This window comes from Protopterus annectens, chromosome 16.part0 (genome assembly GCF_019279795.1).
Source record: "Protopterus annectens isolate FY-2018-M chromosome 16.part0, PAN1.0, whole genome shotgun sequence".
Lineage (NCBI taxonomy): Eukaryota > Metazoa > Chordata > Ceratodontiformes > Protopteridae > Protopterus > Protopterus annectens.
The window spans coordinates 68,695,185-68,711,633 of NC_056750.1; the positions used below are offsets into that span (position 1 = coordinate 68,695,185).

The following is a 16,449-nucleotide window of genomic DNA, read 5'->3' on the forward strand; positions in this document are numbered from 1 at the left end:
GAAGGACAAGGCTCTCTATTCGACCTTACCAGCCAGTCAGTAAAACAGTTCACTATACCTATCCAGGCATGTCCAAAGGGCAGTTTCAAGTGTACTCTCTGGTCCCTCTGGTGAATCTGGGCATTTTGAGGCAATGTTACAATTGCCTCATGTACACAGACAACCCTCTCCTTCCACCAAACACTAACACATGCAAGAGATGCAATTATACAGCCAAACTGGAGGCCAAGCTCTCTCAACCCAAGACTGGACCAGGCAGTCAAGAGGAGAAGGGAATTACTTGCATCACACCACCAGTCTCACACAGACCTATGAAACCAGCACTGGCAAAAACACACACATAAATACAGAAAAACATACTCAGTGGCTCTAAATAAAAAACTGCAAAAGCAACAGAGACCTCCAAAGCAGACATCCAAGCAACCTCCACCCCCCAACACAAACCACAAAACACATACTTCACAAAACCAGTGTGCCACACAATCACAGCCCTTAAGGCAAAATAACATACCCAACACACTAGTAATAGGTGATTCTATAGTCAGGTACACTGACGTCCTACTCACTAGGCTGAACAAGGAGAAGATTACTGTTAGCTGCCTGTCGGGTGCCAGGATCCGCCACATAACACAAGCACTCAGGTCACTCTGGAACAAGTACAAATATGACTCTGGCATTGTCCATGTTGGTATGAATGACCTGATCCATACCTCCCTGGACTACATGAAAAGAGACATGGAGGAGATCTCTGATCACGTAGCCCAGGCCGGTATGACCCTAACCCTAAGTAGCATCCTGCCCTCACCAAGAATGATACCACAGTACAGAGAAAAAATTATCAATTTCAACAATTGGCTAAGCTTCTGGTGTCATTCAAAGGGGATCCAGTGTCTATCAGCCTGGGATGACATACTCGACAAGCCATGCTGCTTCACTAGAGATGGCTTGCACCTGTCACCCTTAGGCTTTCGAATACTGGCCAAGGCACTTGCCACCCCCATAGTGCCTTTTTCAGGCAAGGCTCAAAAGACAAACCCACTGCCGTAAATAGCACAAGTAACAAAAAACTGAGGGTAATGCTACTCAGTGCCAGAAGTCTAAACCTCAAAATGCATGCACTCGAGGCACTCCTTAGTATGGAGAAAATAGATATATGTGCAGTAACAGAAACCTGGTTTAAGGCTCCAGAGAGCACGCCAGCACTATCAGGCTACAGCTCATGTCATACATTTTGGCCACAAAACCTGGACCGAAATACAAAAGGTGGGGGAGTATCCATATTCATCAAGGATACCCACACCTCCAGGTTTGTGGCACAGCATGATGCTTCAGAGATCATCACATGCAACTAACAATAGGCAAAACTGCTATTCAAATTATAGCTTAACACAGATACCCCACAATGTCCCAGGACCCCCACTTTGCATTCCTGGAAACACTGGGAAACATAAAGGTCCTACCAAAGACCCTGATATTGGGTGATTTCAATTACCCAAACATTAACTGGGAGAACTACTCAAGTACTGACTCCCTTGCCCAACATTTCCTAGAATTTATAAACTCAAATGCCCTGGATCAACTGGTGAACACCCCCACCAGAGGTGACAACATATTGGACCTGGTCATTGCCAACATGGGTGACCGGTGTTCCACACTGGAGGTCAAACCCTCACTGGTTAGATCAGACCATAAACTAATCACTCTGGATATCCACATTCTGCCACCACCCCCAGTCAAAGAAACCACCATGAAAAACATTTCAAAAGCAGACTTCACGTTACTTAAGACCAAGGTGGGAAGTTTCAAAGCCCCCATGCTAAATGATAATGCTGTCCAAGCTGCAAAATCCTTTACTAATGCACTTTATGGGCACCTGCAAGAATGCGTGGATCATGCTATCTCAAACAAAACCAAGACTCACTCCTCCAAGAAAAGGAAGCCAGTCTGGTGGACCCCTGCCATAAACAAGCTATACAATAGAAGGAGGAAACTAGTACAGAAAAGAGTAAAATCCCAAGAAGGGAAGATATCCCTGATCAGTATCAGCAGGAAACTACATTCCCTCATAAAATCATCCAAGGCTAGCATCGAAAGAAAAATTGCCATGGACTCCAAAGATAACCACAAGGCATTCTTTAGCTATGTCAAGAATCTAAGTGGCAATTTTCAGATCTGCTCAGAGTTAGTGCAGAATGGCACAAAATACACTGAACCAACAAATATAGCCAACATCCTGGCAGACAGGTTTAGTGCAAACTTCACCCCCCTCTCACCCCCAAAAGGGACCATAACTATACCAGAAGAATGTAGTGCCCCTGAAATCACAGACACTCAGGATAAAACAGCCATCTCCAAAGCCAAAAACACAGCATAAATGGGAACGAACTGTGTCCCAGGCTGCGTCCTACACAAGCTCAAAGATGAACTAACCCCTCACCTAAACACACTGTTTAAACTCAGCCTCTCCACAGGCTACATGCCCATAGAGTGGCACATGGCAACAGTTATTCCGCTCCAGAAAGGTGGAGCCACAACGGACCGCGGGAACTATCGCCCTATAACCCTGACTAGCTTGGTCTGCAAAGCTATAGAGAGCATCATCGTGGATCTCATTAACAGAGACAATGGGAACCTCCAAACACTGGACCCTACCCAGTTCGGCTTTGTTAAGGGCAGATCATGCCTCCTAAACCTGGTGGACTTCTTTGAGACAGTTACCAAGGCTATAGATGAGGGAAAGGTGGTCCACACAGCCTACTTAGATCTCACAAAGGCCTTTGATACCATTCCCCACTCAGGTATTATAGACAAGCTCACCAGCCTGAACATAAACCCCTACATCACGAGATGGGTTGCCAACTGGCTCACGGACTGAACCCACATGGTAAGAGTTGCGAGAGCTAGGTATGACTGTAAACCGGTTATAAGTGGCATTCCCCAGGGCTCAGTCATAGGACCCCTCCTGTTCGGCATATACTTCTCAGAGTACAGGCAAGCACAGGAGGAAACTGGCTGACCACGTTCACAGACAACTGCAAACTAGGGGCTATAATTGACTCTCCGGCTGACACGGACATCCTCCAAAAGGGTCTCTCTGAGACAGATACCTGGTGTCAAAGCCATGGCCTCAAGCTAAATGCCAAAAGTTCATAGTCATCCCCTTTGGAAAAAGCAAAGTACCTACAACCTACCACATAGGTGGTAGCCCCCTAAATACGGAAGACATAATAAGGGATCGGGGGACCCAAGTAGATAGTAACCTCTCCTTTGATAATCACATTGCCAAAGTGGTTAGAAAATCCTTCTATGTGGCCCACCTAATCACAAAAGGGTTTGCATCTAGATAGAAATAGGTCATTGGGCCCCTCCATGCATCACTCATCAGACCCATCATAGAGTACAATGCCCCATTTGGGGTGTACCTTACAAGACACCTGCAACAACTGGAAAGACCACAGAAATACCTCACCAAGAGGATCACTGGCCTCAAGCAGATGCCCTATGCAGCTCAACTGAAGAAATTCCAGCTGTACTCAGTTGTATACTGCCTACTCAGAGATGATCTCTGCCTGACATACAAGGCCATGTCCAACCCAGAATTGATGGACATGCTCCACTTAAAGAAAACCATATTCCCTCGAGCCACACGCTCCAGGGATCTAAACCTCACCACAACAATAAATAGGATGTGCTAGAGGGATAGATTCCTGTCCCAGAGACTTCCCATGTTCTGGAACAAGATTCCAATCTACATTAGGCAGAGCTCCTCGCTAACCCTTTTCAAGAGAAACCTTGATGAGTGGATGGGAAACAGAAAGTTTACCCCAGGGATCATTTCAATGACTCTGCTGGACACAGGCACAGGGAACTAATCTAAGGGGGCGGCAAAAGCCAACACATTCTGGTTAGGCTTATAAATGCCTTCGGGCAGATAGCCTAGTACCTACCTATGAAGATATATATATATATATATATATATATATATATATATATATATATATATATATATATATATATATATATATATATATCTGTGTGTATATATAAATCTGGATTCCCTCCACCAGTTTCAAAACTTTGAACTGCAAATGGTCGAGACCACAAGATCAAAGTTTTGAAACTTTGAACATTCTGAATGGAAATCGTATAGTGTGGAATGGGAAATTTATCTTTTTCCTCACTGTAGTGCAATCTAGGAGTTGGTATATTTATTTAGCAGGGGGGCTTTCCCCCTGCAAAAATATAAAATAAAATGTTGTTTTTATAGGTTCATAGGTAGGTACTAGGCTATTGGCCCTATATAAGCCTAGCCAAACGGTACCCTGGCTTTTGCCACCCAAGAAAATTATTTTCCTGTGCCCCTGTCAAGCAGAGCCACGTAAGTGATCCCCGGGGTGAATTTCTCCCATCCAATCATCAAGATTTTTCTTGAAGAGTGCTAATGAGGAGCTTTGTTTGATATAGATAGGTAGTTTGTTCCAGAGTATGGGAAGTCTCTGAGATAGGAATCTATCCGTCCAGTATGTTCTGTTTATTGTGGTGACAAGGCTTTGGTTCCTAGAGCGTGTAGCTCGGAGGGATTGGAATTTCTTTACGTGGAGCATGTCCAACAGCCCTGGGTTTGACAGAACTTTGTATGTTAGGCAGAGATCGCCTCTGAGTAGGCTATATGTGACCGAGTAAAGCTGGAGTTTTTTGAGACGGTCTGCGTAGGGCATCTGTTTGAGGCCGGTAATCCTCTTTGTGAGGTATTTCTGTGGCCTTTCCAGTTGTTGTAGATGTCTTGTGAGGTACATACCAAAAGGAGCGTTGTACTCTATAATGGGTCTAATGAGTGATGAGTAGAGGGGAACAATGACCTCTTTTTTCCTGGATGAGAAACCTTTTGTGATGAGGTGTGCCACATAGAAGGATTTCCTGACTACTGTGGCGATGAGATTATCAAAGAAGAGACTACTGTCCACCTGTATCCCAAGGTCTCTTATCACACTTTTAGTGTTAAGTAGACTACCGCCTATGTGGTAGTTCATGGGTACAGAGTTTTTACCAAAAGGGATAACAATGTACTTTTTGGCATTGAGCTTGAGGCCATGGCTTTGACTCCAGGCATCTGTCTCAGTGAGAATCTTTTGTAGGATGTCCACATTATTAGATTTGATTATGGCTCCTAGTTTGCAGTCATCTGCGAACTTTGTTAGCCAAAGACCTTCTGTGTTAGCCTGTACTTCAGAGAAGTAGATACTAAACAGGAGAGGACCGAGGACTGAACCCTGTGGTACTTCACTTGTCACTGGTCTGAAGTTGGATTTAGAGTCTGCTACTTTCACAGTGTGGGTTCTGTCAGTGAGCCAGTTGGCAACCCATCTTGTGACATAGGGACTTATACCTAGTTTAGTGAGTTTGTCTATAATTCCAGAGTGGGGGATGGTGTCGAAAGCCTTGGCGAGATCTAGACAGGCTGTGTGTACCTTACCCTCATCTACAGCTTTGGTGAGCACTTCAAAGAAGTCTATCAGGTTTAGGAGACATCATCTGCCTTTTACAAACCCAAACTGGGTAGGGTCCAGAGTTTGGAGATTACCAGTGTCATTGTTTATAAGTTCCATGATTATTCGCTCTACAGCCTTGAAGACCAGGCTCATCAGGCTAATGGGGCGGTAGTTTCTGGGGTCTGTGGTGGCTCCCCCTTTGTGGAGTGGGATAACTGTTGCTGTGCGCCATTCAGTGGGCACAAAGCCTGAGGTGAGGCTATGATTGAACATGGTGCTTAGGTGGGGTGCCAGTTCGTTCTGTAGTTCATGTATCACGCAGCCGGGGATGTTGTCAGGTCCCATGGATGCTGTGTTCTTGGCTTTGGAGAGTGTGTTTTTTACCTCTGCAGCCATGATTACAGGTACTTTGCATTCTTCCGGTATAGAGATGGGCCTTTTAGGTGATGAGAGAGGGGTAAAGTTAGCACTGAACCTATCTGCCAGGATGTTGGCAATATCAGTTGGTTCTGTATATTTAGTGCCATTGTGCTGTAACTCAGAGCAGATCTGAGTGTTGCCATTGAGATTCTTGACATAGCTATAGAATGCTTTGTGGTTGTCTTTAGAATCAGTGGTGATTTTGTTTTCGTAAATAGCTTTGGAGGATTTCATGAGGGATCTCAGCTTCTTACCGAGGCTGACCACGGAGTTCCTCCAATCATGGGATTTTACTCTTTTTTGCAACAGTTTTTTCTCCTGTTGTAGAGTTTGTTTATAGCAGGGGACCACCAGATTGGCTTCCTTTTTTTGGAGGATAGCATCTTGATTCTGTTAGGGATTGCATGATCCATGCACTCGTGTAAGTGCTTATAAAGTGCAATTGTATAGGATTCAGCAGTCGTATCTCTATTGTCCATCAACATGGGTGTCGTGAAGTTTGCCACTTCTGTCTTAAGAAGCTTGAAGTTGGCTTTGGAGAAATTTTTTACGGTGGTTTCCCTAATGGGGGTTGGGGCTGGGATCTGGATTTCTAGGGGGATTTGCTTGTGGTCGGACCAGACCAACAAGGAATTGACCTCTGATGTGGAACACCGGTTGCCCATGTTGGTAATGACCAGGTCTAGGATATTGCTGCCCTTGGTGGGGGTGTGGATAAGTTGATCCAAGGCATTGGAATTTATGAATTCCAGAAAACGTTGAGCACAAGAGTTTGTACATGAGTAGTTTTCCTAGTTAATGGTGGGGTAGTTAAAATCACCCATTATTAGGGTGTTAGGTTGTACCCTAATATTTTCCAGTGTATCAAGGAACGAGGAGTGGGAATCCTGGGGCATGGTGGGGGATCTGTAGCAAGCTACAATTTGCATTGTCGGTCTTGCCCAGAGTTAGTTGCACTTGGATAATCTCAGATGCATTATGCTGAGCGACTAGCCTGGAGGTACCTCTGCCTTTAGTGCTTCGGTCCAAGTTAGGTAGCCGAAAGGTGTGGTATGAATTATAGCCTGGTAATGCAGGGGTGCTCTCTGGATCCCTGAACTAGGTCTCTGTCACTGCACAGATGTCGATGTTCTCCATTTTAAGGAGTGCCTCGAGTGAGTGCATTTTGAGGTTTAGACTTGTAGCATTGAGTAGCATTACCCTCAGATTTTGCTTGCTTGTACCTGTTACGGTGGTGAATTTGTCATTTGAATCTTGCCTAAAAAAGGCACTATAGGGGTGGCAAGAGCCTTAGCCAGTATCCGGAATCCCAAGGGCGGCAGGTGCAGGCCATCTCTGGCAAAGCATTGTGGTTTGTCGATCATGTCATCCCAGGCAGACAGACACTGGATCCCCTTAGAATGACACCAGAAGCTTAGCCAATTGTTGAAGTCAATCATTTTGTCCTTGTACTGTGGTATCATTCTGGGTGATGGCAGGATGCTACTCAGGGCTAGGGACATACCTGCCTGGGCTACAAGATCAGAAAGCACCTCCATGTCTCTTTTCATTTAGTCCAGGGAGGTACGTCTCAGGTCATTCACACCAACATGGACAATGACAGAGTCATATTTGTACTTGCTGTGGAGTGACCTGAGTGCATGCATTATGTGGCAGATCCTGGCTCCTGACAGGCAGCTGACAGTGACTTTCTCCTTGCTTAGCCTGGTGAGTGGAACATCAGTGTGCCTGACTATAGAGTCACCTATGACTAGAGTGTTGGGTATATTGTTATGCCTTATGGGCTGTGGTTGAGTGGCACACTGAGTTTGTGGGCTATGTGTCATTTGGGTTGTGTTGGGAGGTGGAGGTTGCGTTTCTGCTTTGTAGGTCCCTGTTGCTTGGGCAGATTTTTTTTGAGAGCCTCCACAAATGTAGGTGTGTGTTTTGTGTTTCTATGTGTGTGTTTTGGTGGTGTAGGTTTTGAGGGACTATGTGATGAGTGTGGTGTGGTGCAAGTGTTTACCTTCTCCTCTTGAATGTCTAGTCCAGTCTTGGGTGAAGAGAGATTTGCTTCCAGTTTGGTTATATAAGTGCATCTCTCACAGGTTGTAGTGTTGGGTGGTAGGAGGAGAGGGTTGTCTGTGTACATGAGGCAATTGCTGCATTGCCCCAAGATGCCCAGATTCATCAGGTCTGTGTGACAGATTTTTATGGAGAGATATTTTTTTATTATAATTTCAAAGTTTCAAAACTTTGATCTTATGGTCTGAACCATTTGCAGTTTGAAGTTTTGAAACTTTTGAAGCTTGTGAAGTGTATATATATATATATATATATATATATATATATATATATATATATATATATATATATAGATATATATATATATATATATATATATAGATATACATATACATATACATATATCATACCTTTTTTGTTCCAGTCTCTCAGCACACTTCTAGATACTTACTGCTGCCTGTCACTCAATACATTTTACATCTTTTTCATACTCTCACTTTGAACCACCTTTTAAACTTCTTTATTCCTGCTTCTGGGTTCTGCACTTCTCTAAAATATTTCTTCCTCCACATAATCATTTTCTCCCAAACCTTTCAATTAACTTTGTCATTTTCCAAACCTCACAGTCTACAAAGTATTGTGTCCACTGCAATAGCATACCACTTAAAGTCAGGCATTCCCCACTCCCCTATCTTACAAGCTCTAATCTTCCCTTACCTACCCTACCACTTAAAGTCAGGCATTCCCCACTCTCCTATCTTACAAGCTCTAATCTTCCCTTACCTACCCTACCACTTAAAGTCAGGCATTCCCCACTCCCCTATCTTACAAGCTCTAATCTTCCCTTACCTACCCTACCACTTAAAGTCAGGCATTCCCCACGCTCCTATCTTACAAGCTCTAATCTTCCCTTACCTACCCTACCACTTAAAGTCAGGCATTCCCCACGCTCCTATCTTACAAGCTCTAATCTTCCCTTACCTACCCTACCACTTAAAGTCAGGCATTCCCCACTCTCCTATCTTACAAGCTCTAAACTTCCCTTACCTACCCTACCACTTAAAGTCAGGCATTCCCCACTCCCCTATCTTACAAGCTCTAATCTTCCCTTACCTACCATACCACTTAAATTAACTGTCTTTGCAGATGCCACCGATGTAGGGATTGGGACAGGCCTGTCACAAAATGTGGAAGATGAAGAACACCCCATTTGCAATATTTGCCATCAGCTCAGTAGGTCTGAGCTGCATTACACAGTGACTGAAAGGGAATGCATAGTGATCAACTGGGCCCTCAAAACATCAAATTATAAATGAAGGCAAATGTGAAGACTTAGGGGCAATGTGAATATTTTGTTTTTGTTTGTTTTTACACAGAGTAGTGAGCACATATTAGCAGTTTCCTTGCAAATACATTAGATTTAGAACTGCAGAAGAATTCAAGAATGTATGAAATTGTCAGTAGGCAGCTACAAAAAGACATGGAAGGTAAGAAAAGTACAGTTGTGTACACTTACCATAAATGTAGATGTTCGAGTGTATTCACTGTTGCAGTCACTACATTTGGGTTATCTGCTTGCAGTAGCCCTCAGTCGGCCTGATTAACAAAGTCTTGGGTCCTACATCGGTTGCTGTCCCTTCTTCCATGATGTCAGGTCGTCAGGAGTATAAAACATGCAGCCGACGTCATTACATCAGTTTTTCTTGCCCCAAATGTCAGGTGCCCCCCTAATGGGAAGCAATTAATTATAAAAGCACAAAGATATACCTCCAAAAAAATAAACAAATGCACCAAAAAGGCTTTTAAGCATAGTAAAGGAAAGTAGAGGTATAGCCAAAATAAGTTAGGGGGCTGGAGGGGGGGGGTAACCAGGACTGCAACAGTGAATACACTCAAACATCTACATTTATGGTAAGTGTACACAACTGTACTATGTTCTTCGTGTTTCACTGTTGCAGTCATTTCATTTGGGTAGATCCCCAAAGCTATTTTTGGGAGGAGGAATTTAGATAGCATTAGGGCCAGCTATAAGGCCCTGCAAGACTGCAGTGGCAAAGCCAGCTCTGGATTTAGAGAAAAATGATAATGCTTGGTGAAAGTGTGTACAGAACTCCAGGTAGCAGCTTATAGGATGTCCCTGGTAGAGATGCCTCTGAGAAAGGCTGTAGAGGTAGATGCAGCCCTGGTGGAGTGAGGTCTGATCCCCTGGGGGATAGGTTTTCCATGGTGCTTATAGCAGAAATGAATGCAATGGCTTATCCATTTAGAAATGGTTTGCTTTGAAATAGCTTTCCCCTCTGCCCCTGCAGCAAATGCCACCAGCAGTTGTTCAGATTTCCTTTGAGGCTTAGTCTTGTCCAAGTAGGATCTAAGTTGTCTGTGCACATCTAAGGAATGCAGCATCCATTCCTCTTTATTCTGTGGATTGGGAAAGAAAGTTGGCAAATGAATGGACTGATTAAGAGTCACACTGGATACCACCTTCGGCATGAAGGATGGATTGGATGATGAAAGGCTCCACTGCCATAAGGGCCTGCAATTCAGATACCCTTCTAGCTGAAGTGATTGCTAAAAGGAAAGCTGTTTTCCAAGAAATAAATTTTAAGTCTGCAGTAGCAGCTGGCTCGAAAGGAGGTAGAGTGAGTTTCTCCAACACAAAGTTAAGGTCCAAAGCTGGGGTTGGAGCTCTCCTGGGTGGTCTCAAATTTTTGGCCCCTCTGAGGAACTGCTTGAGCAGTGGATGAGAAAAGAGGAGAGGTTCTGTGTTATAATGAGCTGAAATGGCTGAGGCATGGATTTTAATGGAGGAAAAAGACAGGCCCTTGTGAAGCATCTCAGTTAAGTATTGTAGAATCTGAGGTACGTTGGGCGCTGCTGTGCTCATCCCTTGAGATTGGTTCCAGGCACAGAATCTTTTCCATTTTTCAGCATAAGATTTTCTAGTACTAGGCCTCCTTGCCTCTAAAATGATATCCATCACAGGTTTGCTGAGGGATGGTAAAGGAGAGATTAAGTAATTAACCAGGCTGCAAGGTTCATTGTTAGAAGCTGAGGGTGCAAAATCTGGTTCTCCTGCTGAGACAGCAGAGAAGGAGTCTGAGGCAGGTGCCATGGAGATAACCATGACACACTGCACAGGAGGGGGTATCAGTGTTGGTGTGGCCAGTCTGGAGTAATCAAAATCATCCTTGGTTTGTCCTGTTTGATTTTTAGTAGTACTTTGGAGGGGAAGGCATAGACTGATAGGTTTTTCAAGCTGAAGGACAGAGCATCCACTTTCCAGGCTTGTTTGTGGGGAGTCCTTGTGCAAAATTTGTCCAATTGGTAGTTCTGGGGAGAGGCAAACAGGTCTATATCTGGGCTCCTTCATTTGCTTGTTAACATGTTGAAAATCCTTGGTTCCAGTTTCCACTCATGTGGGTCTATGAGGTTTCTGCTTAGTCTGTCTGCCAGTGTATTTAAATTTCCTGGCAGGAATTGAGCTTGTAGGTGCACTTGGTAGTTCAATGCTGTGTTACACAGTACCATGGCTAGTCTGCAGAAGGGGTAAGAATGTGTACCCCCCCCCCCGCTTGTTTATGTACCACATAACAGTGTTGTCCATCTTTACCATTAGTTGTCCTGGAAGAATGTGGTCCTTGAAGGCTGTCAGAGCATTCTGTACAGCTAACGTTTCTTTTTGATTGATATGCAGGTGCATTTGACTTGGGCTCCATTTGCCCTGCATGCACTTCCCTGCCAGGTGAGCCCCCCATGCATAGTCTTATGCGTCTGTTGTTAGGGTTTGGGCGGCAGGGGGTGGTGTGAAAGGTAGTCCCTTGTTTTGGTGGCAGGCCTCTGCCCACCAAAGGAACTCTAGGCGTAGGCAAGGTATGATAGGAATCATTGTTTCCAGGTCTTGAGAATGTTGACACCATAGGCTTTTTTGATACCACTGTAGTTTCCTCATATGCAGTCTTGCATATAAAATTAGAAGAATACAGGAGGCCATGAACCCCAAGGCTTGCAGTATTTGTCTTGCAGATAGCAGGGTTTTTGTGGTCACTTGTTTGAAGTAGGCTATCAAATGAATTTGTTTCTCTGGCATGAGGTAAGCCATCTGAGAAGTTGTATTCAAGCTTGCTCCCAGGAATATAATTTGTTGCCAGGGTACCAGGTGTGATTTCTTTTTGTTTATGGTGTACCCCAGACAAGGTAGAACCCTTTGTACAAAGGCTAGATGATTCAAAAGTATGTCCTGGCTTTCTGCCTGAATTTGACAATTTTATTTTATTTTATTTATTTTACATTTGTTGACCGGGCTAGTCTAGCTGGATACATGTCCATTTTCAGTAGAGGCCCGGGGAGAAAAGCTCTAAGAAACATACAAAATTAATATAGAAGTTATGACAGATTAATATAAAAACAGCAATTGTTACATAAAAACATTAGTGTTTTTTTTTTTCAAAAGAAATACAAATTATAATACTCATAGTGATTAATAACATAAGCATTAATCCGTAAAGGGTAATGTACGAGAGAGGGTACAATATACATATATACATCAATTTTATATGCAATAATATAGTGTATTGAAACATTAAAGGGAAGATTGTAAAGGATGTGGGGTGAAAATTAGTGTAATGGAAAAAAGTTAGTCAGGGGTAGTACAGGAGCATAGCCAGTGTTTATTGAGAAATAGTTTTAGATTCCTTTTAAAAAGTGAGAGAGAAGTCTGAGATGTGAGTTCAGAGGGTAGTTTATTCATTAATTTTCCAACAGAGTTAGAGAACAAGGAGTCACCTGCTGAGTTATTGGGTTTAGTAGTACTGATCAGCAGTTTGTTTGAGGAGCGTAGATTCCTGAGATTATTATAAGGTGTAACGAGGCTAGAGAGTATTGGAGTGTTGCTGGGTTGATACAGGGTCTTGTGGGCTATTGTAAGCTGGTGAAATTGAAGCTGGTTAAGAAATTCTAGCCAGTCTAGTTGTTTTAGATTCAAACAGTGATGGGTTCTGAAAGGAGAGCCTGTAGCAAATCTAGCAATATTATTATAGGATGTTGCTAGTTTGTTGAGGTTGTTTTTAGAGAGATTGGTGTATATAGGAGAAGCATAAAGTAGAGTGGAGATTAAGTGAGTCCAGGTATGGGTATATTTGAATATTTCTTTGCCTGCAAAATGCAATAACTGGAGCTAGGCACTTTGTGAATACCCTGGGCACAGTAGATAAGCCAAAGGGCAGTGCAGAGGACGGATAGCGTGTGTAGCCTGCTTTGAAGCGTAGATATTGTCTGAAAGATTTCCTGATTGGGATGTGCAGGTATGCTTCTTTTAAATCTAGTGTTGCCAACCTGGCATCTTTGCCTAGCATAGGAAGTAATTGGTAAAGAGTCAGCATCTTAAATTTTAGAAGCTCCAAAAAGGTGTTTAGAGTAGACAGATCCAGGATAGGATGCCATGTCTTTTCTGGGTACCAGGAAAATTCTTGAGTAGAAACCTTGTCCCTTTTCCTCTTCTCTTTCCAGTTGAATAGCCCCAATGCTTAAGAGAGACAGTACTTGTTTTTGGGCCTCTGCCCACTGATTTGGGGGTAGGTCCGGCCACCTGCTTGGTGTTGGCAACGTGTGGAAGTGAAATCTGTATCCCTGGGACACTATATTTAAAACCCATTTGTCCTGGGTAATGAGTTCCCAATTCTTTGCATGAAAAGCAATCTTTCCCCCCAAAGGGGCAGTCAGTTGATAAGTGCTTGGAAATTTTAAAAGGAAGTCACTGAGACAGTTTACCATAGGGGGGAGTCTTATTATTCCCAGATTTGGAAGTGGAGGCCCCCCACTGCTTAGTTCTGTAAGGTTTCCCCAAAAGAAAAATCCTCAGGAGGGGAAACAGAGGGGGAATGGAGTCCTCTGCATCAGAATCTTCATAAGTAGATAAGGACAAATCCAGATCATCAGAAGAATCAGAAAAAACAAAATCCTGATCAGAAGATTCATAATCAACTTCAGTCCTAGGCCTCTTAGAAGGGGGGGGGGTGGTTGGCTACCCCTGATTAGAGTTATTAGATCTTCAGCCATTCTTATCATTTGTTTTTTAGGCATAGAGGCCTGAGCATGTGGCCTGGGCATCATTTTTTTAGGCATGGATCGAGAGTTAGGCCTAAGTAAAGAAGGAGATGCTGGTTTAATATGCAAGTCCGTAGGCCTGAATACACCCTCAGAAGCCGGTGCCTGCACAGTGGCTCCAGACCCATCCAAGGTAGAGAAATCCGCAGGTTCCATAGTTGAAGCATGTTGCAGCATACCAGACTCCGAATGGGCCTCAGTAGAGGCCTGTGAATCAGAAGTAGCGGGTATCAGGGGTTGCAAAAGTGCTTCACTGAGTACCGGCAAACTGGCGACTGGCTTAGGAGAAGTGTCGTCGGCAGTTTTGGACCTCGGTGGCCTGTCTCTGCCTTTTATTTACGTTTTTTTTTGGAATCACGGTAGTCGGATGGCTAACTGACGACATTTCTGGATAATTAAACTGAGAACCGAAATATTTAGAGGTGAAAATATACCGACGAAGGATAGTGCGCTGATTAAATAAAGCACAAAACCGAAAGCAAGGTACGTTGTGGTCAGGGCCTAGGCAAGGAATACAGTACGAATGAAAATCTTTATGAGGTATTTGCTTTCCACAAGTAATGCAATTATTAACTTTTACTGACATTGGTAAGGAGAAAGAAAAAGTTTCCCCAACGGGGTACTTATCTATAGTTGAAGACTTCGGTTCTGAAACTCGAAAACGAAAATTTCAGGAGTCGTCTGACTGGTACTTGCGAACTGCTTCTGCTTTGGGCACCACATGGCAAGAAAGACTGGTGTAATGGCATTGGCTGCATGTTTTATACCCCTGATGACCTGATGTCATGGAAGAAGGGACAGCAACCGATGCAGGACCCAAGACTTTGTTAATCAGGCTGACTGAGGGCTACCTGCAATCAGATAACCCAAATGTAATGACTGCAACAATGAAACATGAAGAACATCTGACATAGGGTAACTACAGAGACACAGTGAATGCACGAAACTGACATAAGTCAACTACAGAGACACACTGAATGTATGAAACTGACATAGGGTAACTACAGAGATGCACAGAATGTACGAAGCTAACATAGGTTAACTACAGAGACACACAGAATGTACGAAACTGATATACATTAACTATAGAGACACACAGAATGCATGAAATGGACATAGGGTAACCACAGAGACACACAGAATGTATGGAACTGATATAGGGTAACTATAGAGATACAGAGAATGTAAGAAACTGACATAGAGTAACTACAGAAAGACACAGAATGTACAAAATAGACATAGGGTAACTACAGAGGCACACAGAATGTATGAAACTGACACAAGGTAACTACAGAGACACACTGAATGTACGAAACTGATATAGGGAAACTACAGAGATGCACAGAATGTACAAAACTGACATAGGGTAACTACTGAGACAAACAGAATGTATGAAACTGATATAGGGTAACTATAGAGATACAGAGAATGTAAGAAACTGACATAGGGTAACTACAGAAAGACACAGAATGTACAAAATAGACATAGGGTAACTACAGAGACACACAGAATGTAAGACCTTGACGTAAGATGATTACAGGCACACACAGAATGTACTAAACAGGGAAAAGCCAGTTGTAGAAAGAAGCAGTCAGGCACAGGCTGTAACATACTTATCAAGGATCGACAACTTATTGAAGAGGCAGTAAATATGTTGGGCCATGACATGCTTCACCTGATGCCAGCCTCTACCATTTTACAACTTGTCTGGAGAGGCAGAACCAGCATGACAAGCTCTGTGATGTCTCCAGCTAACCTAATCAGCTGCCCTTGGGGCAGAAGAGAAGTCATGGTTAGGCACAGAGACAGTAAGGGTGTGGAAGAATTACAGGGCATCAGCCACTCAGGTAGTAGTTTGTACCTTGTCTTTGGACCTCATAAATGCCAGGTGTGCGGTGAAGTCAGGGAATTAACGGAGCGTCATTCAGTTGTAATACACACATGTTCAGGCCAACTGAAACGCTTACTGTTAGTTCTAACAGTTGCATCACCACTTCATTTCTTCACTGCATAGTGATGCGTTACTTGTGAACATGTTTTACAGAACCATTAACTATCACCCTGTAAGCACCCACAAGTTACAAGGTAACATCAGCTCAACTGCCAATGGAAGATTGTACAGTAGTATTTATTTCTGTTGAGGGCTTTGTCCTTCATTGTGAACACACTCTACCTCTGTGTGCAGGTGCAACGCAGTGGAAAATGAATAAGGCGAACTGTGAAAAAGGCATAAGTGTGGGGTATTACAAAATCCCAACAGCTCCTTCACCCATATTACATTTCCACATATTACATTCCTCACCCATTAATTGCAATCCTTGCTTTATAGTATGCATCTGAGTGAATAAGCAAGCACAAATCAAACATAAAAAAAGCAAACTAGTAACATTTTCTATGTAAAAAACATGAAAGTTTCATCGCTTTAACATCTGAG

At 43.3% G+C, this 16,449-nt stretch overlaps 1 protein-coding gene across 1 annotated transcript in view; it reads right to left on the bottom strand.

The window, feature by feature from the left end:
- Positions 1 to 16,449, bottom strand: part of LPCAT4 (lysophosphatidylcholine acyltransferase 4) — a 752,085-nt gene that overhangs the window by 147,063 nt on the left and 588,573 nt on the right. The gene's annotated exons all lie outside the window — the stretch shown is intronic.